The sequence below is a fragment of the Lissotriton vulgaris genome, chromosome 2_1 (genome assembly GCF_964263255.1).
Source record: "Lissotriton vulgaris chromosome 2_1, aLisVul1.2, whole genome shotgun sequence".
In the NCBI taxonomy this organism is placed as follows: domain Eukaryota; kingdom Metazoa; phylum Chordata; class Amphibia; order Caudata; family Salamandridae; genus Lissotriton; species Lissotriton vulgaris.
The window spans coordinates 682,912,011-682,934,126 of record NC_141687.1 but is presented as its reverse complement, the minus strand read 5'-3'; the positions used below and the strand labels follow the sequence as shown (position 1 = coordinate 682,934,126).

General features: G+C 43.6%; 1 protein-coding gene across 2 annotated transcripts in view; it reads right to left on the bottom strand.

Moving 5' to 3' along the window:
• The window catches only part of SYT9 (synaptotagmin 9), an 881,257-nt gene that overhangs the window by 327,975 nt on the left and 531,166 nt on the right, over positions 1-22,116 (bottom strand). The gene's annotated exons all lie outside the window — the stretch shown is intronic.

The following is a 22,116-nucleotide window of genomic DNA, read 5'->3' as shown; positions in this document are numbered from 1 at the left end:
AATCTGTATTTACCGATTTGGTAATTGCCATTGATTCCTATGGGCCTATTCGGTAATTGACATTGATTCCTATGGGCCTACAGGCCCATAGGAATCAATGTCAATTACCGAATCGGTAAATACCGATTCGGTAAAATTACCGATTTTGCAAGGGTGACAGGGTGTCACTTTGACACCCTGTTGCACCCCTGATTTTGCCTTGTGTGCCATGTGACACACATACATGCCCTTAGGGCATGTCTGTGTGCCACATGGCACAGGTGTACGTGCACAGATGTGCATGTACGCTGGAATTCGTTATTTACCATGTAATAGTATTACCGATTCGGTATTTTACATAATCGGTAAATTTACCGAATCGGTAAATATAAGGATTCTGTAAATTAAGCCTACCTACATGTCAAATCCCAAGTACCGACTGCTAATTGGCGAGCTACATCGGGCCCTAGACCTTCACAAATCAATCAATCAATCATAGCATTTGTAAAGCACGCTACTCACCCGGAAGGATCTCAAGGCGCTGGGGGAGTGGGGTCCGCTACTGCTTGAACAGCCAGGTCTTGAGTTGCTTCCTAAAGGAGAGATGGTCCTGGGTCAGCCTTAGGTGGATGGGGAGGTAGTTCCAAGTCTTGGCTGCCAGGTAGGAAAAGGATATTCCTCCGGCGGTGGCTCTGCGGATGCGTGGTACGGCGGCGAGTGCGAGGCTGGTTGATCGTAGCTGGAGGGTGGGCATGTAGAAGGTCAGGCGGTCGTTGAGGTACTTGGGGCCCAGGTCGGGCAGAGCCTTGTGTGCGTGGGTGAGGAGCCTGAACGTGATCCTCTTGCTGACGGGGAGCCAGTGCAGGTCTCTCAGGTGGCCGGAGATGTGGCTGTGTCGGGGATGTCCAGGATGAGTCGTGCGGAGGCGTTCTGGATGCGTTGGAGTCTTTTCTGAAGTTTGGCTGTGGTTCCGGCGTAGAGGGTGTTCCCGTAGTCCAGTCGGCTGGTGACGAGTGCCTGGTTGACGGTCTTCCTGGTCTCGGTGGGGATCCATCTGAAGATCTTACGGAGCATGTGCAGGGTGTTGAAGCAAGATGAGGAGGCAGCGTTGACTTGTCTGGTCATCGAGAGGGAGGAGTCCAGAATGAAGCCCAGGTTGCGTGCGTTGTCCGTTGGCTTGGGAGTGGTGCCCGGGGCAGGGGGCCACCAGGAGTCGTCCCAGGCGGAGGGAGTTGTGAGAGAGATGAGCTACAATGTCATAAGCATTCCGACCAGAGATAGACAAACCCAACATTGCAATCAAGCTGACAGCAGCTTTTGCAAATTCATGATGCTTTATGTCGTTTTAAAAACGAATCTTTCATTAAAAAAAAGAAAACTGACAATGTCTCTGCTGCAGTGAGTAAGGCTTGTTACGTTTTAACAAGCGTGCACAATATACTGTTGAAAAATCACTTTGATACATTTTAGTAGGAGCACAACAAAAAGAAAAGATAGTCTCCGCAAGGTTGTTCTTTCAATCAGCGCCTTTTAAGGTTCTTTTTCAGAGATCATTTATGTTTTTCCTCCATAAAATATTAATATTAATTGCATTGGAGATTGCCAAATGCATAAATATTTAAAGTAATCACTACATTATTATGTTTAATGGAAATGTATCATCATTCTCAATTAGAGTAACGAGCAGTACATAGGAATCATATGTGTTTAATTAAATACCAATGCTTGCATGCACTAACATTTCCCCTTCATATTACTGTATGTCCAGCAGCTGTACTTAATGGTTCACTCCATCAATTCTTGAAACCTCTCAAGATTTTTATTGTATCTACATCATACCATTAGCCTGCCTGTCCTGGGTAGTCTGACAATATGGACCTTCAGATCAATAAAACGGATCAGCAGGCACTTCCTACATTGAAAGCTCAACAATAATGAAAGGTGAAGGAAATATAAATGCTTCTGACTGAAAAAAAATGATAACGGCCCATCTTCTATCATTATCTTTTCAGTGCTGTTATGTCAAACGCGATGCATTCACTTTAGGACCAATAAGAGAAGTGTTTTAATAAATAATAATTTCATAAAATTAGAAGAACGTTTTACTAGTCATGAAAATCAGCTAATTTAGTATCAGCTATATTTGAAAGAAGCTGACCGTATTAAAGTTATTCGAGTGAAGGGTATTTCTGAGTGTCTTTTTATAGTACAGGCGCAGTAAATTAACCATTTGCATCAATTGCTTATTTTAGCGCCATTTTCACAGTTTTTGTTAAGTTGAAAGAGCATTGTGTTGGCCAACATTTTTACATGCAAAAACAACAAGGTGATGAATGGAATGCTTGAATTAATCTCAGCAATCGCACAGGCTGAATCCCAACCCATAATTTTTTCCCACAGTGCCACCTCAGTTTAGTCCCAGCTTTATGCAAATCAGTCTTGACCCTGTTCTCGTGGGAACAGACTAGCCCAAACCCCAAGGTCAGGTCCTCCCTTAAGAGGAACACAAGCAACCCAGAACCAGTGTCACCATTTTTATGGGCTCTTCAGCCGGGTACAGATTGGTTTCAGTGGCACAGTTAACCCAGGACTCATGTCTGGGCATACTCGGTGTACTTAAAGTGTCAAATGCAAAGTCAACAGGGTGATGGATGGAATGCTTGAATTCATCTCAGCCTTTGGCAATTGCTTGATGCCCAGATTTTCGCCCACTAAGCCACCTCAATTTGGACCCACCATATGCAAATTAGTCTTGACACTGTTCCTCATGGAAACAGTTCAGCCCAAACTGCAAGGCTGGGTCCTTACTGAACCGGAATATAAGCAACCCAGGACAGATTTCGACATTGTTAAGGGTTCTTCAGCCCAGTACTGCTTGGTTCCAGTGGCTCAGCACGCCTGGGACCCACTTTCTGCACATACCACGTCTGGGCAAACCTGGTACACTTAGAATGTAAAAACAACAAGGTGATGGATGGAATGCTTGAATTAATTTATGAAATTGCCAATCATTCAGAGTTAGTATGGTCAATGTGATTGTAAATCTAATGAACCACTCATCAATACATTAGGTGTAGTTATACATATGTTAAAAAGAAGACAGGTGTGTAATGGAGTGACTCCCTGTCTGGGCATACTGGAGTAGGTACATATAAATATGTTTAGTTGATATTTTATGTCAGAAACCTTGGTTTAAGATTATACGTTTTACAATCAGACCCCATCCAACAAGCAGTTTAAAGCACAGGTTTGTGAAATACTCTTATATATGCTTCAGTTATGCTGTAATGTCAATGCGGAACAAGCACACACTCTCAATCTATGGCATGTGCTTAAAATATACATATTTAACTGCATTTCTGTGTGGGTTTAACTCCTACTGTCAAAGCCACACATTTATGCATGGCCGGCTTGGTATTAGCAAGGCAGTAAAGTGATGTCAATTATAAGGGACCACACCAGAGACAATTCAGCATTTTATTGTCAATTGCCCATGCTATCAAAAGTTACTGTCTTCTCTTGCATACTTTGATTGAATGAGGACTGTTTCTTGAGGCTACATGACTCGTTCCATTTGTAGCATTATCTTAAGTTACTCCCATCAATGTGCTAAAAGGGACAGGTGTCTTACTGTTCAACAAAAAAGCCCAGCACTCTTATAAATATCAATTGTGAAAAGTACACAATGAAATACATTTATGACAAAATTGTTTTCCCAAGAAAGAGTCGCTGTGATCTTGTGATATCGAAATTCATCCTTTATTCATATTCGTTTCTTTAAGAATTTTTTTTGGAATGTCCAACGCGTTTCGTCCATAACTGTTGCCAATGTATTAGACCAATTGATTTGAAAATACGTATGTCCAAGCAATGAAATTGTATCAGTTCAAAAAGGCTCAATGATAAAAGTGTATCGGTGAATAATTGCACCCGTCTCCATGTGGTTGTCTGGCTCGAAAAAATGTTAGACAATATTGCAAGATCACATCGACTCTTTCTTGGGAAAACTATTTTGTCAATTTTGTTTTATGGTACTAGAGAGACCAGGTAGGTATCCTCTGGTTTCTTTATATTGGTACCTAGGGGATTGTGTCCCAAGCTCTTTGAATCTTGCTTTCTGTTGAACCCATAGGGACATCTAGACTGGTGTGGGTATCTATGCTTTGATCCCCAATCTTGTATGATAGGTATCTAATTGTTACATTCCATCCACTGGAAATTGCTATGTCAGTTAAAAGATATTGCAAAGTCGCTATCTCCATTAAAGGAATTGGGACCCGAGCGCTATTGGAGTACGCCAACCTCTTAAATCCTAACCAAACAGGTAGCTATAAAGTTAATTTTGTAACTGTTTTTAGCTTTAAGTGTTAATATGATGTGCTTACTTGTTATGTCTACCCATGTATTTAAGTACCAACTATTTCTGTTTATTTCAACTGAAGACAAACTTTGAGGAATGCATTTAAAAACTGACCATATAATAGTTTAAATAAACCATGTGAACCACACATAGCTTTCATGACCCTATTACATGATTCTCACAATCTGAAATATACTATTTCATATCTATCACAACATCTTTAGAACCGCTGAAGTTTACAGAATGAAATGCAAGTCGTTATTAGCAGATGATATAAACTATACCATTCTGAACAATGATCCAACCAACACATTGACAACAGAAATCAATACGCTGATTGAAGAAGCAGAATGAGAAGGACTGATTAATAAACAAGAAGGTGACTTTTTACGGAACAGCAATCCCAAAATGCCATATATTTAGACTATCCAAAAAATCCACAAGAACTGAGACCCACCACCAGGTAGACCCATAGTCTTGGGGATAGGGTCTCTTCTAAAAGCATTATCACAATTCTGTGAATATTTTTTAAGCCAATTGTACGGAAAACCGAGACATACATTAAAGACACAAAAGATTTCCTTGTCGACATTGCAGATCTTGATTTTGTGTAGAGTGAAAATCTAATGCCCCGCCTAGATGTAGAAAGTCTCTACACAAGCCTCCCACAAGACATAACCATAGTGATTAAGGAAATCCTAGAGACAGAGGAATGGATTTGCTCAGCTCCAGTTAACTTTGTATTGGCATGTGCTGGAATTGAATTTGAGGGAACCTTGTTCTTGCAAAGTCATGTTACTTTGGTTGGCAGTACATTTGCCCCAAGTGTGGCTGGGCTGTATGTGCAAAATTTGGAAAAGATAGTGATTCTCCATGATAAAAACCCATACAGACCACACATAATAACTTGGAAACGATACATAGATGACATATTCGTCTTCTAGAAAGGAGATTATGGAACAGCACTAAACTTCATCAATTGGCTAAACACACAAGACAAGTATCTAAAATTTACCCACACTATCAGCAATAAATCTCTGACCTTTTTGGATGTAACGGTTCACCATGAACATGGATTCAGGGCAGAGCATAGCACAGAATCGGCATTGATAAAATCTACAGAGGAAGTAAGGGAAGCCCTGGACAAGGGAGCCAATGCAGCGCTTATAATGCTGGATCTCTCCGCAGCCTTTGATACGGTCCATCATGATATTCTGATGGACCGTTTATCTGACTGTAGGGTGCAGGCAAGGGCTGAGACCTCCTGAAATCCTTCCTTATAGACAGGATTCAAACCGTGGACCTTGATAAAGATCGCTCACTACTGTTCTCCCTACTATGTGGAGTACCTCAGGGGTCTTCCCTTAGTCCCATGCTTTTTAATGTTTATGTGACACCATTGGCAGAGCTAATTAGATCCTTTAGATTCCAGTTGACGTCTTACACAGATGGCACACAAATAGTGATGTCACTACAACCTGGACAAGAGGCAAAGAAAGGGAAAAAGTTCCCCAACTGCATGAAAGCAGTCAGGCTGTGGATGACAATGAATTGCTTGAAGTTGAACTCAAGCAAGACGGAGGTCCTTATATTTGGTATCAATGACAAGTTTTTGGACACCAGATTGGTGGCCAGAAGAACTAGGGACGCTCCTGAAACCAACCAGGAAAGCAAAAAAACGAGAAGTCTTAATTGACAATAGACTGACCTTCGAAGACCATGTGAATGTAGTTACCTCAACTAGTTTCCATCTTCTTCAGATAATACGGAAAATTATGCAGTTCCTGCCGGCAGACAACCCCAGGTAGTAATAACTTCCCTAATATTATTACACATGTACTACTGAAACAGTTTATAGCTACACATCCAAAAGAAACAAGTTAACAGGCTTCAACTTGTGCACAACGCAGCAGCAAGTCTCCTGACTGGAACACCTAAATGTATCTCAATTAAAAAAGGGTTGAAACAGCTGCATGGGCTCCCGTCAAACAACGGATTCAATTCAAATCCCTGTGCACAGTATTCAAGGCCCTCCATGGAAGAGGCTCGGAACACCTAAAACAATGCTTTAAATGGTACGCTCCTAGGAGAGCACTAAGATTAACAGGAGCAAGACTAGTGGTAGTACCCTCCTTTAAAAAAGTAATGGGGGGAAAGAAGTTTTACTAACTGCGCCGCTAGGGCCTGGAATGAGCTCCCTTTCTACCTTAGGAGCACCACAGGAAGGGACTTAAAACCTGGCTTTTTACCTCCTAGGTTATTTCAAACCCTGACAACCGGAAGGCAGTATGCAGCGCCTGGACACTCTCGGGTAACCATTGCACTTAAGAAGTATAAAAAACTAACATAACATGGAAAACTACAAACTGACACATATCAGGAAACCATCAGCCAATAGCCTATTGGGGTTGGAGGGCTGGGCGCCCCAGATATGGACTTGTACTACAGAGTAGCGCAAAGCTCACATACATTTCATTGGTACATCAGACTTTAGACCCGCCACACTTACACATGAAAAGGGTTGCGGTCGCCCCTTCTGACCTCATCATTAGCCTATTTTGGCCCCCAGATTGCTGTACCGGAGTCCTAGATCCATGAACCCTATGGTGCACACATGGCATGACTTGGTGAAAAGACAAGCCGGTAAGATACTATACTCCCCATTAGTTCCGCTGGAATGGTGCACTTGGCTTCCCATGAGTAGAGATCGTGCAGGCCCCAAAGCACTGCAGACTATAGGTGTAACTGCGGTGGGCGACCTCTTCCTGGAAGGGAAAGCTCGTATGTGGGGTGAGGTAGTAACAGAGGGCAGTGCAGACACCCCATTAGTGCAGTTCCAGTACCATGGGGTAAGGCACGCCTTGTTTGAGATTCTGGTCGAAGACATGGCGGAGCCTCCCGAGGTGAAAGCAGAATCAGCTGTCAGACTAGTGTCAAATATTTATGGGATTACACAGGCCTATCATAAGAACTATTACAACAAGTCTAGACTGGAGTGGCAAAAGGACCTAGATATGAATATAGATGACAATACTTAAAGATATAGTTGTGAGGCGACCTGCTGAGTGTCCTTAAATGACCGGCACTGGCTAATCCACTTTATATATTTGCAAAGAATCTACTACACCCCAGAGCTGCTTTTTCCATATGGGCTGTGTGAGACAGCTGAGTGTGAGAGTTGCAGGGTGTGTCCTGCGGACTTCTTGCATGTAGCCTGGCTATGCCCAATGATCGCCAACTACTGGGAAAAGTATTTCAGATATCAATCACCTAATTGTAGAAGCAGGAAATGTCCTTATTTCAATGTATAACGTAATAAAAACAATCATAAAAAAATTGAGGTTGAGGTTTGATAACTTTCACCCCCGATCACTATGAGAAAAATTGGCATGTGGTCAGTTCCTGAAGTTATGTAGGAACTGCAGGCAACTAAAGAATTTTTAAAACAGGCAATCGATCTGGCTGAAAATCTTAAAAAGCACAACTACCCAGAGAGAATAATTTAAAAAACTAAGAAGAGAGCTAGACACCAGAATCGTGAAGCTACGCTAAAGACTCCTACAAAGGCAAAGGAAGACCCTTCTTTAGTATGTGTGACTACATATAACATCACTTCAGATTATGTCAAGAAAATTATAAGACGCAACTGGAAAATCTTGAACAGAGGATTTAGACAATGGAACAACCCTCTATTTTCACACAAAAGAGCAAAAAGCATAAAGGACACAATAGCGCACATAAGACCGAGACCTATGTTGAGAACAAAAATCACTCTACTCAACACTTTTGGGCTCCCTGAAATAAAAATTAATTTAATTTGTGGACAATGCGGTGTCTGTTACCAGACAATATCTACTAAGGAAATAGATTTGGTACTGCATACAAAGTGGGAATTAATCAAATACACTAACTATAATTCAAAACAAGTCATCTAATTGATAACATGTCCCTGTGATTGCCTTATATAGGCGACACAACACGAAAAGTGAGCGTCAGAATAGGAGAAAATTACAGCAATATATGTTGCAGACGGGCAACAACAGAAATGGCACGCATTACCTTACAAAAGGTCATACAACACAAGAACTAAGGTGGATAGTTCTAGAACAAGTCCAAACAGAATCAAGAGACCTATAGAGTTATTTTTGAAAAAGATTAGCTGTAGATTTATAAACTATCCACACAACATAAAGGACTGAATGATGAAATGCTGGGGGGACCTCCTATAAAATATTCAATAGATCATGCATGACAACACCATGGTTGTTTTTTAAGTGTAGAACTACATCACCAAGGTACCAACACGGGGGCAGTCCCCAAAAGAATGGATTTACACCACATCCAAAAAAAGAACTACAATTACTACAAATTTAGTAGTTCTGTAGTTCATAGGCAGGTCACATAACCAAGAAAAGGAAGAAACTTTCTTTTTAAGAAACAAAAATGTGCAATTTACGATGCAATCACTGCTATGAATCCGAGCCTATAATACTGGCTATTAATCTACATGACAAAGAACAATAAGACACTGATTTACATCCCATGAGGAAAAAAACCTAGAACTACAATTCTCAAGAAATGTTTTGTTCTTCTTTAACAGACCTACCGATCATGTGATAGTCACATAATGAGAAAGAGGATAAACCGGAGATAGCTGGTTTCCATCCCTTGATACAGGTTGCAGGGAGCCGAATTGGTAAAGACGCAGGAGCTGTCCTTTGAAAAAGTGAATAATAGAAAAGCAGGAAAAACCCTCATGCCCCTTCTGTTTAAACATCCTTTTTCAGAGCAACTAATATCCGTGCTATGCTTGAGTTTGATTTCTCAATTTGTTCCAACAGAGTGTGTCTATAGGAAGCGCTCCCCCAAAATTAACCTTACACAGCCTTATTCACTAAATAGGCGAAGTAGGTATATATTGTGTGCACTTTTTAAATCACAGGAATAGTGTGCAATATCACTTGATTTTATTAAAAATGCCTGATACTTATTTTAACCTTTAATATAGACTATAAGAGGTTTTTAACACAAATGTAAAATGCATAAACAATTGATATTTCATTACCGCATAATGCTTGTTAGAATTGGGGGTCTCTAGTTGGCAGAGACCTTTGTCCAATAGGGACACTTGCTTCTAGTCAGGGTAAGGGGGCTACACTCCTAAATAACCCCTGCTCACCCTCTTGGTAGCTTGGCAAGAGCAGGCAGGCTTATCTCAGAGGCAGCGTGTAAAGCATTTGTGAACACATACAGTAATACAGTGAAAACACTACAAATGGACACTACACAGTTTAGAAAAATAAGTATTCTTTACTAGACTTAACACAAGACCAAAGAACAAAAATCTACAATACTGTAATCAAAAATAAGACTTTAAAATGGTAGAAAATAACTTAGGTCTATGTAGATGGTAAATGCAACACTTTACTCTCAAAGTACCTGGGATGCGTCATGCAATACAAACAAAAGTGTTGCAGGGAAGTTGATGCACCATTCCTTACACTAAGGGGAGTGGATGCGTTGGTTCCTTACTGTGTGGGGAGTTGATGCATCGTTTCTTACTGCAGCCCGGTGACAATGTGACAAGATGGCACCTCGATGCGATGCGAGGATCCGGTGCGATGCGACAAAAGGGCGTCTTGGATATGATGCGACAATGATGGATGTGATGTGTGCACGCCTGACGGCTGTGCGGTAAACTTGGTAACTTCTGAGCCGCAACAGGCCCTACGACATGCTTCTCCGGTGATGCGACGGCGACCTCTGCGGCAGCGACACGCTTCTCTGGTAATGCAACATGCTTCGTGAATGATGCAACAGCGAACAGCTGCGGCAGGCTTCTTTAGTGATGCGACGGCAACTGCTATGGCAGCGACACGCTTCTCCTCGTTGCATCGCGCTTCCAGCTCCCAGTCACACAGTCTTCTCAGAGGGCCAGAACAACAGTAGGCACCTCTCTGCAGATAGAATTCCCAGCAAGGGAATTCAGGGGAGCTGGTGGTGAAGTCTTGTATCCCTGAGACTTCAGGCAGGAGGCAAGCACACTTCAAGCCCTTGGAGCTTCTTTTTCAAGATGATGAAAATTTCACAAAATTTCTCTTCCCCTTTTCTTGGCAAATAAAGTAACCACTGCAGGCCACCCCCCGAAATAGCAAACAGCACAGGGGCAGTCTCCTCCTTCAGCTTCATTGGCTCTTCGCCCTGGCAAAGGTTGGTCCTGATTCCCAGAAGTGATTGAAAGTTCTGGGCCCTAATATTTATACCAGTAAATCCTTTATCCTCTGAAGGCAGAGGCTGCCTATGCCCAGCACCAACCAGTTCTGTGCAGCTTCCTGGCAGGAGGTGGAGACAGCATTGTTGAAAGCAGACCTGGCCCAGGTAGCTAAAAGGAAATCTCCTCCCCCTACTCTCTATTCTATGAGAGCTCAGGTCAGTGAAAGGAAATCTCCACCCCCCACCCCCACTTTCTATTCAATGCAGGTCCTATTCAGCCCAGCCCTGACCCATCAGACTGCTGGAGCCAAAGCCCTCTCCAGCACCCTGTCAATCACAAACCAGACATGGAATACACTAACCTAGCAGAGGCATGCTGGATGGTTAGGTAAGAAAATACCTACTTTCTAAAAGCTGTATTTTCAAACACAGAATGTAAAGATCATCCACATTAAAAGATGTATTTTATCATTTTGAGTTCAGGTATACTAAACACACATTTCTACATGGTTCTCTGGGTCAGTTAGAATTATAAGATGTTATAATCAAACTGCCTATTCTGGCCTATGTGAACAGGTCGCCTTGCAATAGTGTAAACAAAACTGGCTGTAATTCACTATCAGGACATGCCACAGGGCATGTCCTACCTTTCACTCTACCCATGGGGGGATGTTGGGCCTACCTTAGGGGTGACTGACATGTAGAAAAGAGAAGGTTTAGGGACTGCCAAGTAGATGCACTTGCCAAGTCGACATGGCAGTCCCAGACGGCACACAGGCTCCTCAATGGCAGGCCTGCACCATATTTTACAAGCTGCTTCTGTGGGTGGCACAACCAGTGCTGCAAGCCCACCAGCAGCATTCGATTTACAGGCCCTTGGCACACGTGGTGCACTGTACTAGGGTCTGACAAGTTGACCAAATAGCCAATCATGGAGTCACTAATCCATTACAACCATTTACAATAGGGAGCACTTACACTTTGGCACTGAATAGCAGAGGCAAAGTGACCAAAGCATCTAGACTAGCAAAAACATAGCAAAAACACAGGAGGCAACAGCGAATAAATGGAAGGGAGACCCACGCTAATGGTGCCAGGTCTAACAATGCTATTGATTCTCTCTCTCTCAGCTCAGACCAATGCAAAAAGGAAAAAGTCCAAAATACAGGTCTGTATGATTTGTGTGCATGCCTTTCTTTAAAAAGTTTTAAAAAGCAATAAAGGCCAGTTACAGTTATGGGGATTAGTATAAAAGTAAGGTCCTGAAGAAAGCCAGTCAACCCACACGGGCAATTCTAATGACTCAAACATGTCAACCTCAGATGCATAGGGTCACTACTCCCCTATGATATTGCACTGTTTATAACCTTGACAATGGACCAACCATTAAAAAAGTAGAAGGATCCGGCAGGCAATTTGTGTTACTTCTCCCAAACCAAAGAACTCCACTCACAATGTGTTGAGCCTGTCCCCCACACTACATGAGCAGGACGAGGGTTAGATGATGAAGCAAGCTATAGGTTGTACCTGTGGTTAAGGACCCTAAAATATATTCCACAAGGGCACAGTTATTTTCACTAATTTTCCTGGATGAACAATCCTACACCCGAGTGAAATAGTGGCAACGCAACATTCTGTCTTGTGTATAGTAATAGGATCCAATAAAATAAGGTAACACTCCTCAAGTATTAAGTAATATAGCCCAGGCTCCTCCACTCCATTTGCATCTTCCAAGAAGGGATCTAAATATTCATATCTCAGATGTACCAATTTACTGCAATTGCATTTACATTGGTGACTCTCTCCTGCATGTAATCACATACCCTGACAACTCATTGATTTTTTTATAAAGTTCCCATTATACCCCTTCAAGATTTATCAATAGCTACCAAATCTAGCCAGCACAAACCTCTGTTTAGACTAATAACACAGAATTTATGCAGTGACGCTGACACATTCCTTTAGATAGAAAACTGTTGGTTGTAAACTGTTTTAAGTCAAATTGAACAGATAACTTTTTGTCTGCTTTGGAGTTGAACTAAGCATGGGGCATATCAGCAACAACCAGGGATAATTATCGCTGAGCGCACTGAGCGCTAGGATAATTATCGCCGGCTATCGCTGATTTCTATCGCGGAGATAGCGTGCTATCAGCAACGCATATCTCCAAAGCGATAGAAATCAAAGCGTTAGCTTCAAAACAGTGCGATTATCGCTGGGAAACCAGCAGTGATTGCACTGTGACAGGCGATACCTTGCTGATAGGGCAGGGTGGACTTAGCCATGTAATCCACTTCCCATTGGATTACATGGCTAAGTCAGATGAAAAGCAGGCGTACAGAAACCTGTGTTAAGCGCGGTTAGCGCTTTGTTTAATATCGCTAAGCAGGTTAGTGATTTGCTTGTTAATTGGAGTAATGTCGTTTAGCGATATTCTCCACTGAGGTTTGGGAAGGTACGCCCACTCATAAGCTGGGCGTTATGAGTAAGGGCGCTAAAGCAAGGATTCATGCGACAGCGTAACCTTGCTGATAAAGCAATACAATTTATTGATCATTTTATAACGCCTCCTTGCTGATATGCCCCCAAGCTTTTAGCAGCTCGAACTTGGTATTATATATGTAAATAATAAATATTCAGGCTCCTCATGGTACAGGGGCTATTATGGTCACTATTGTTACACTACCCATTCCCGATAGCAGATAATAATGATTTGCTGCCTTGGTGTTGTACTTTAAACTATACATTCATAGGCGTGGAAAACCTGGAAAATACACAAGGAGGAGAACTACAAAATCATAAATTGGAATTTAGTGTTGTTTTGACATGCAGGAAACATTTAAAGAACATGCTGTAACTCAGTTAGGTAAGGAAACATGTCCATTGTTTACCGATATGCACTGGAACAATTTCTCTAGATATCAAAACACTTTAAAACTTTATTACTAGAGTTGCTATTTTGAAAAACATGATTTTATAACCACAAGGAACAGATGAGCTTGTAGCCACATTCCCAGATGATGTGAGTCATTTTCAACTCCCCAAAAACGTCGCAAAAAGAATATAGTACAAGACCCCAGATATATGTGAAGATGAGTGCTTGCTGGTGACTATACCGTTTAAGATGTGTGGAAAGGCTTCAATTATAGTTCTACTTCTTCTCTCAGGTTGATGCTTTGTGAAGATCACTTTCACAACTTTATATGCTCATAGTCAGACCTTAAGCATCCCTGCTTTGATAGTGATGCTTGGTTTGGCAAATGTGCATGGTGAGGGGCTCCTTTGTCAATACTGTAGAGCCAGTGGGCCTTTTGGATGACCTTATCTTTTTTCTTTTGCAGGAAAGAAATCCACAAAGTGGAGGTTTATTTATGCAACATTAACTATGTCTAACCCGAAGTATATGGAGTTTACCCCCTGTGTGATAGCCATTAATAATTTTCTTGCCCCAGTTCCATAACTTTCATTACATTCGAGGAAGACTAAGCATTGGAATGCCTGCCCAACACAAAGACAGATTTCCACACTTTAAACAAGTGGCCCAGTGGCAGATGGGTTGCTGATCATAGATTTTCAAGGGCCGAGTGAGCTAAGGATCTGCATTTGAAAACCTAGCACTTTCCTCACCTTGCCATAAGGTGGGAATTCATTGGGTTTGGCGGAGTGGTAACCTATAATTTACAGCGGGACTCTCATTCCAAATAGTTCTTAATCACCGCATAAATCTGTTTTTAACCGTGTCTGTATTTTGCTACATCAACCAGAATCTCGTTCAAGGTTAACTCTTGATAAAAGGTTTGCTACCAAAGGGAATGTCAAGGTTATTCAACTTAGTCATTGACATGCATATTTCAGTGAAAAGTTGAATTTGAAAAGGGTGCAAACAGGGACACTGAAAAGAAATTCAGACACCACGTGCAAGACAAGGGAGGCACTGAGGCAGGAGTATTGTTTCCCCTAGTTGTGTTGTAACAAATAAGCTAATCCACTTTAAAGGATTTTGCAGCTGATGATACAATGCATACACAGATTTACCTTTTCTTCAATTGGCACCTAGCTTGTAGCTAAGTGATTTTGTAATAGTTTTTAGCGTTTAGTGTTAATAAGATGTGCTTACATTTGATGCCTACCGATATATTTATGTACCAACTGTTTCTGTGTTTATTTCAACTGAACACAACTTTGATAAATGCATTTAAAAATTGAGCATATATTAGTTCAAATAAACCATTTGAACCATACATAGCTTTCATGACCCTATTACAGGAATCACAAAGAGGGGCATTATGAAGTAGTGTAAGATATCTGTCATAAACTGCCTACCTATCAAATCCACTGCCTCTTTTGATGGTAGGTAATAGTTAGATTTCTGACTATGATCACTCTCATCGCTGTGCTGAGGTAAATGTTTTACCAGTGGCCCGTTCGCCCCCTCCTGTCTCACGTGCATCTGAGAGGGTAAGCCTGCTGATATAGATAGATCTGCCTGGATAGGTGAGAAGTGCACCACCCCCCAGGCCCACAGTAAGAGCATCTGATCTTTTGAGTTTTTCACAATTAAACCTCCCCATTTGAGTTTTGTGGCTGAAAATCAAGAAAATTACATGGAGCCTGATTCACAAAGTGACTCAGCTCTTGTGGCGGAGGTCCCACAGTCATGGCGGGGGTCTGCACTCGGGGAGGAACCTCAAAATTGCAGTTTCTCGTTATGGAGGCCCATCTCAAATTGGGGCCCCCGCCACAACTGTGGGGTCTCCACCACATGTGCAGAGGTCCCTTATGAAACGGGCCCATGGTTTTCACCCAGGACTCCATTGTTGCTCCAAGCGTGGCAGTACGAGGTTCATTTTTGGAACTGCTGAGTTGTGGTGACCCACATCCCCTGGATCCATCGCAGCCACTGCGGAAGTCACTGCTTTTCCTACCTTGCTGCAAAATCCTGGAACGGCCTCCCCTTCCACCTCCCTTCCGCCCCATCCCTGAAGGAATTTAGGAAACAGGTCAAGACTTGCTTCTTCCACCACCACCTCTACGAACGAGGCTCGCACCTCCACCCATCAACTGGAAACCCTTTGGGGTGTTAAGGCAAGCTCTAAAAGAACCTCTGATTGATTGATGATGATTCAATCAAGTTAGAGAAAAATGTCTAAAACAAATAAATTACCAACTGAAAATTAGCAAATAAGTTTTTAAGTGCCCAATACATTGACATTATGAATTTAAGGTAAATGTGCATGTGTTGATATTAGTAATTGACCTATTGTCCGCAGGTTGAAGGGAAACAGCTGACCAACTATTGAGAAATTGATTCCTTGTATGAAGCATTGAGAGGCATATCAGCAAAGCGGCGTTATAAAATTATAGCCGCTTTTGCATCCGTTTTCGCCAAATTTTTATCGCCTTATCAGTAAGGTCACATTATCGGGTGAATCCTTGCTTTAGTGCCCTTACTCATAACGCCCAGCTTTGCATCTCTAACCCAGTCAAAAGATCTGGATTTAAACCATCACTGATCTTTAGCCCATTCATACAGCCATGTCTGAACTGGGGTGGCAGAGTGGGCTAAAGAACGGTGATGGATTAAACCCAGATCTTTTGACTGGGTGTGAGTGTTTGATTGATTCAGATGCTCCGTCCATCACCACCCCCTTTTGTACCGCTTTTGGCTGCCATAAGTGTGGCAGGGTATGCTCAGACGTGAGTCCCTTGCTCACTTTGCCACTGGATTCAAGCAAGCCGGGCTGAAGACGGCTGGAATGCCAGAAACCGGTCCTCAGAAGCTTGTTTCCGGTCCAGGGAAGACATGGCTTGGCATTTCGGGCTGGACTGTTCCCATGAAGCACAGGGTCAGACTGATTTGCATATAGCCATGTCTGAACTGGGGTGGCAGAGTGGGCTAAAGAACGGTGATGGATTAAACCCAGGACTTTTAACTGGGTGTGAGTGTTTGATTGATTCAGATGCTCCGTCCATCACCACTCCCTTTTGTACCGCTTTTGGCCGCCATTAGTGTGGCAGAGTATTCTCCGACGTGAGTCCCTTGCTCAATTTGCCACTGGATTCAAGCAAGCCTGGCTGAAGATGGCTGGAATGCCAGAAACCGGTCCTCGGAAGCTTGTTTCCGGTCCAAGGAAGACATGGCTTGGCAGTTCGGGCTGGACTGTTCCCATGAGGCACAGGGTCAGACTGATTTGCATATAGCCATGTCTGAACTGGGGTGGCAGAGTGGGCTAAAGAACGGTGATTAATTAAACCCAGATCTTTTGACTGGGTGTGAGTGTTTGATTGATACAGATGCTCCGTCCATCACCACCCCGTTTTGTACCGCTTTTGGCCACCATACGTGTAGCAGAGTATGCTCAGACGTGAGTCCCTTGCTCACTTTGCCACTGGATTCAAGCAAGCCAGGCTGAAGACGGCTGGAATGCCAGAAACTGGTCCTCGGAAGCTTGTTTCCGGGTCAGGGAAGACATGGCTTGGCAGTTCGGGCTGGACTGTTCCCATGAGGCACAGGGTCAGACTGATTTGCATATAGCCATGTCTGAACTGGGGTGGCAGAGTGGGCTAAAGAATGGTGATGGATTAATCCTGATCTTTTGACTGGGTGTGAGTGTTTGATTGATTCAGATGCTCCGCCAATCACCACCCCCTTTTGTACCGCTTTTGGCCGCCATAAGTGTGGCAGGGTATGCTCAGACGTGAGTCCCTTGCTCACTTTGCCACTGGATTCAAGCAAGCCGGGCTGAAGACCGCTAGAATGCCAGAAACTGGTCCTCGGAAGCTTGTTTCCGGTTCAGGGAAGACATGGCTTGGCAGTTCGGGCTGGACTGTTCCCATGAGGCACAGGGTCAGACTGATTTGCATATAGCAATGTCTGAACTGGGGTGGCAGAGTGGGGTAAAGAACGGTGATGGATTAACCCCAGATCTTTTGACTGGGTGTGAGTGTTTGATTGATTCAGATACTCTGTCCATAACCACCCCCTTTTGTACCGCTTTTGGCCGCCATAAGTGTGGCAGAGTATGCTCTGACGTGAGTCCCTTGCTCACTTTGCCACTGGATTCAAGCAAGCCGGGCTGAAGACGGCTGGAATGCGAGAAACCGGTCCTCGGAAGCTTGATTCCGGTCCAGGGAAGACATGGCTTGGCAGTTCGGGGTGGACTGTTCCCATGAGGCACAGGGTCAGACTGATTTGCATATAGCCATGTCTGAACTGGGGTGGCAGAGTAGGCTAAAGAACGGTGATGAATTAAACCCAGAACTTTTGACTGGGTGTGAGTGTTTGATTGATTCAGATGCTCCGTCCATTACCACCCCCTTTTGTACCGCTTTTGGCCGCCATAAGTGTGGCAGGGTATGCTCAGACGTGAGTCCCTTGCTCACTTTTCCACTGGATTCAAGCAAGCTGGGCTGAAGACGGCTGGAATGCCAGAAACCAGTCCTCGGAAGCTTGTTTCCGGTCCAGGGAAGACATGGCTTGGCAGTTCGGGCTGGTCAGTTCCCATGAGGCACAGGGTCAGACTGATTTGCATATAGCCATGTCTGAACTGGGGTGGCAGAGTGGGCTATAGAATGGTGATGGATTAAACCCAGATCTATTGACTGGGTGTGAGTGTTTGATTGATTCAGATGCTCCGTCAATCACCACCCCCTTTGTACTGCTTTTGGCCGCCATAAGTGTGGCAGGGTATGCTCAGACGTGAGTCCCTTGCTCACTTTGCCACTGGATTCAAGCAAGCCGGGCTGAAGACGGCTGGAATGCCAGAAACCGGTCCTCGGAAGCTTGTTTCCGGTCCAGGGAAGACATGGCTTAGCAGTTCGGGCTGGACTGTTCCCATGAGGCACAGGGTCAGACTGATTTGCATATAGCCATGTCTGAACTGGGGTGGCAGAGTGGGCTAAAGAACGGTGATGGATTAAACCCAGATCTTTTGACTGGGTGTGAGTGTTTGATTCATTCAGATGCTCCGTCCATCACCACCCCTTTTTGTACTGCTTTTGGCTGCCATAAGTGTGGCAGGGAATGCTCAGATGTGAGTCCCTTGCTCATTTTGCCACTGAATTCAAGCAAGCCGGGCTGAAGACGGCTGGAATGCCAGAAACCGGTCCTCGGAAGCTTGTTTCCGGTCCAGGGAAGACATGGCTTACAGTTCGGGCTGGACTGTTCCCATGAGGCACAGGGTCAGACTGATTTGCATATAGCAATGTCTGAACTGGGGTGGCAGAGTGGGCTAAAGAACGGTGATGGATTAAACCCCGATCTGTTGACTGGGTATGAGTGTTTGATTGATTCAGATGCTCTGCCATCACCACCCCTTTTTGTATCGCTTTTGGCCGCCATAAGTGTGGCAGGGTATGCTCAGACGTGAGTCCCTTGCTCACTTTGCCACTGGATTCAAGCAAGCCGGGCTGAAGACGGCTGGAATGCCAGAAACCGGTCCTCGAAAGCTTGATTCCGGTCCAGGGAAGACATGGCTTGGCAGTTCGGGCTGGACTGTTCCCATGAGGCACAGGGTCAGACTGATTTGCATATAGCCATGTCTGAACTGGGGTGGCAGAGTGGGCTAAAGAACGGTGATGGATTAAACCCAGATCTTTTGACTGGGTGTGAGTGTTTGATTGATTCAGATGCTCCGTTCATCACCACTCCTTTTTGTACCACCTTTATGAAACAAGCATTTGCAATGCAATAGGTCTTGCATTTGTGAGAATTAGAGCTACTGACGTTGTAAATGACAATGTTTTTTACCCTGGGATTTTTGTATGGAGTAGATGTATGTGGTGTGGAGTAGAATAATGTGAATTAGATGGGAATCTTTATTTGTGTGGTGGATTTGTGTGGTGGTTATGAGTGGATGAGTGGTGTGGAATTATGTGGCATGGTGTGCAGTGGAAATATGTGGATAGTAAACATGTGCTAGTGTGTGGACTGGAATTGTGTGGAGGGGTTGTCTGATAATTACGTGGAATGGAATTTTGTGTTGTGGAGTGGTATGTTAAGTAGTATAATTATGTAGTGGGCTGTTGAATTTTGTCGCATGATGTGGAATTTTGTAGTGTGGATTGGATGGATGTGGTGTGTTGTGTAATTGTTGTTGAGTTGAAATATGTGGTTTGTTGTCTAATTATGTGGTGTGGAATGGAAACATGTAGAGTTGAATTGTGTGGTGTGGAAATGTATTGAGCAAAATCATGCTGACTGGAATTATGTGGCATGGGGTGGAGTGTCTTGGAGAAGTACTGGTTCACTAGCTCAGTGCAATGTGGAAGAGGTAAATACTTTTTTCACCTGGTGTAAAAGACGGTGCTTTAACAGGGGGTGAATCTTTGACCTTCGGCTTCAGAGACATACTATAACCAGAAGGCAACTAGTGATGCTCTTAGTGAGCCTTACCAAGACTGTTAGTTCGACCTCTGGAACAGAAGACCAGCATCAAGAAATGTTGGAAGTCACAGTGACCTATTCAATAAAAGCATTGTTACGCCTGCAATATAGTCCTTTTCACGCTGGTTTGCAAGATGTATTGACATGGATACGCAGCTCCAAATCATTGATAATAGTAAGCACTGCAAAGCTTTGTGGAATTTAAGATCAGCTGCGCCTTTGGGGATGTATTTGCTGTAACAAACAGCCTTTATTAAATGGCTTCCTGACCGATGACTCTCCTGCAAAAGTACTTATTGTAAGTAAATACAAGTAATATATTTTTTGGATCCAAAAGCAGAGCCCACTATAATCCTGCGACACAAAAGGATGATACATGACCAAGGACACACTAAATAGGAAGGTAATGTAATCTGACTACTTCTGGTTGGTATCATTTACACAAACCAGAAGAAGCATTTCAAATTTACATCCTATCCAGCACACAAGTCTGCTAATATCTTGCAAAACGCCTTGGTTTGTAAATGTGCGGCATGCTAGGCAGGAAGTCAGAGTGGCAGCAAGGTGCTACTTGAACTAGTTTCACATAAAAAAAGAATATCTAATGTCAATAAACGATAGCAATTCCACACGCCTTACTGAACTGCCACACCACATCTTGTCGGACCCTGTAAGGCAGTTACTGTCCTTGTTTGAACTCCAGGAACTTGGGTAGCCAGTTATCAACAGACTGTGACGCTGCAAGGGCGCTCTGGTGGAGATAATTCTGGTTGCACTCAGTCGCCCGTTCCCGTACTTTATCCTTAGTCCTCCCTTCTAGTTCAGGTGCTAGGTAGCAACAGCCACCGAATCTGGTCTGACTGGTTGGGGGAAGGCTATCACCTTGACTGATTGACCAGGTACACTTCTAGCCCAGCCCACCCGGCACCAAACTGAGCTGTACTTATCGACTGTCTGTGGACTGTTTGGACAGAGGAACGTGTTCACTTCAAAGCCAATCAGCTTTTCACAATTCTGTGCAAAACAAGTTGAATACGATGAGTCGCCATTATTAAAGTAAGAGCCCGTGCTGCAAATAAAAACTAAAAGAAGCAGCCATTGTTGAAGCCAGTGTCCCGTGTGGGGATGGATGTAAAATAAGTGAAAGGGATTGTCAAAGTAAAAGCATGCATGGCACGCTGCAAATTAAAAAAAAAAACGATACACGCACACCGTACAGTTTGTTAGACAGAGCGCCACAGGAGCACATTTCCCGAGCACAGCTACTTAACGTTTGGCAGTCTGAAGCACAGAACATTAAAGTCTGAACGTGCTATAAAACAGAAACCCTCCACAACTGTCCAAAACCAATTAAACATGGTCCCAAATTAAATCTCACAAAAAATGCATAAAAAAGAAAATAACATAAAAACCAGTGGCGCGCGCGCACCACAGAGGAGCGGGGAGAGGGAGCATGGCAGCGGCAGACAGGGGAACGTGCGCTGCTGTGAATGCTAGACACGGGCGGGAATGGGCGCTACAAAGGCGGGACATGCGCCTGCCTTTGCCCAATCGTGTGCTGTTTTAAAAAAAAACACGCTAAAGCCAATGACGAAAGCCTGCTCACACGCAAAAGCGTGTGAGCTGCTTTCAGAGCCCCCTTACAAGAGGTCTCGCGCTGCGCGAGAAGTGCTGCGCACTGCAACTCTAGGCGCAAGACCTAAAAAAGACCCCTGTGCTGGGTGGCATGCTGTCTGTGCTCAACTCCTAATGAGCTCACATTGGTAAGGTTCTCCATCTACTGTATCCTGCCAGCAGAGCTTATACTGTTCACAGTTCTTCTCTTCAGGTCTCTCTTTCTCAACAGCTTCTCCTTATCTGACTTAGCCATAGTGTCCATTAATGGCAAGAAGTCTTAGATCAATGGGAATGGAATAAGTGTGTGCAAGATCAGCAAGCATGAGGACTATTATTGATGACAGCTGCTAACAGTTATGTGTGTTTCACATACGGAGACTTGGATGATAAAGTTGTTCATAGTTTGACTGAAAACTGAACTGAAAACGTTTTTTGTACTTAAAATCCAGTTTGCTCATTGGTATGCTCTGTTTTCCGGATTAAAAGAGTGTTTTTGGATTTCTAGGCTTCCTCGCTCCAGCCCTCTGAGGTTCTTGGAAAAGGTGGTGTCACGACTGTAACT